Consider the following 1,974-nt stretch of genomic DNA (forward strand, 5'->3'; position numbering starts at 1 on the left):
TTGTCCGGTAGATTTTTAGAGGACGGGGAAAATTTATTTGAGGATTTTTGGAGTCCGTTTAGTATTTCTTTTATTCATTTTTCTGCGCGGAATATTTAAAAAAAAAAGAGGAAACCGACTTTGGGCCGTACCCGCCCGGGACTCCGCCCGGGGGGGGGGGGGGGCGGGGGTTATAAGCCGCCGAGGCCGCAGCCAACTAGCCCACCCCGCCGAAACCCTAGCCATGCCAGCCCGCCGTCTCCGACGCCGCCCCGCCGCCGTCGCCAGAGTTCGCCGCCGCCGGTTTCCTTTGACCGGTTCGTTTTTCGGTAAAAACCTAGATGCATTTTTTATTAGATCGGTTTTATTTTTTTCGGTTTAGTTATATAGCGGACGTTCGTCCATACGTTCGTTTTAACGAACGGTTTTCGCCCGTTAGCCGCAGTTAGCGAACGTTCGTTCGTTAGTCTGTTCTTCAGTTTTTCTTTTTCTCGGATTTTTCACGATTATTTTCGATCAAGATTTCTGATCCGATTTTCATTTTAGTTTAACTCTTTGCTCGTTTATCAGAATCAGGCGCTTCAGGCGCCTAGAGTTTCGTATCGAAGCCCTCTTTCTGTTTAATCAACTTAAAAAAGTTTTTGCTATTGTAAAATTTGACTTTAGTCCAGATTAGTAATCGAAGCTTGTTTCTTTCGAAGTTTGAGTTTTGTTGTTTTGTTCGATTTGATTCTTTTTGCAAACTGGAGTTCTTAAGTTGAACTTTCTGGTTATATCTTCTTATTTGAGTTTTACTCGTGCATCTTTGCTTGATTGCTTATTGTATGCTTGTTTGATTGCGATAGAGTACCCGTAGTGCGGAGCGTGCTACTATGAGTCTCTAGGTTTCACGGATCATCAGCAAGGCAAGTAACACTTTGATCATACATCTTTACTACCCGGTTTTATTGCATTAGATAAATCCTCAAACAATTGCATGATTAGGGTTTGATTAATATGTGGGTTTTGGGAAGTAGATGAGGTAGTACCTATTCACCTGTTTATTATCAAACCTTTGGGAGTTACTTCTACGTTGCTTATATTGCTATGCTATGCTTGTAGACGTGGTTTGGGTTTGAGTGTATTCATGACAGATGTGATTATTGTTAATTAATGGTTAGCTTAAGGTGGCAACTTTAATACACATCTGGGTGGATTGAGGCACCTGGGGAATCCAGTGTTGCCTGTATTTTTTTGGAAATCCCGATGTACCATGTGATTCTCCTATGGACTGCCACCCAGGCTCAAAGGGATCATAAGATTATTCATGCTAGAAACTTCCATGTGCAGCCACATGCCATTATGGGCCTTGGCATAGTTGAGTAAGTTGTGGGAAACCTTTCCATGATGGGCTAGCAGATGTAGGGGATTGTAGGTGTACAGGCCTATCTATCGGTTAAGGGGACCTCCTCGGAAAGACTGTGTCTCGGTCATCCGTTTCTCAAACATCATGTAGTGCGAGAAATTCAATGGAGGTGATCAAGACTTGTGGGGAAAAGTGCGCAAACCTCTGCAGAGTGTACAAACTAATCATGGTTAGCCGTGTCCCCGGTTATGGAAATCTTGAGTATCTAGTTCTTGGATTATCATGTGGATCTCATCACTCTTAATATAATTTGATTTGGTTTAATGATGATGCTTAATTGGGATTGAGTTGGGTGAACCTTCTCAATGTTTAACAACCACCATGATAGTTAAATAAAATTTATTCCTTTGTTTTATGAAAAATTGGCTTTCCGCAAAACATATTAACCTTACAGCCTCCACCAGCCAAGTATGCATGTAGTGATTGCATTATTCCGTTCATTACTCTCTTGTGTTACATTGCCAGCATATTCCATGTGCTGACCCGTTACGGGCTGCAACATATCATGTTGCAGATTTTTTAGACGACGAGTAAGGAGCCTTAGGTCGTGGTCTTTCACTCAGTGATGCCGTTGGAGTTGATGGACTCAC

This window comes from Triticum urartu, chromosome 3, assembly GCF_003073215.2.
Source record: "Triticum urartu cultivar G1812 chromosome 3, Tu2.1, whole genome shotgun sequence".
Lineage (NCBI taxonomy): Eukaryota > Viridiplantae > Streptophyta > Magnoliopsida > Poales > Poaceae > Triticum > Triticum urartu.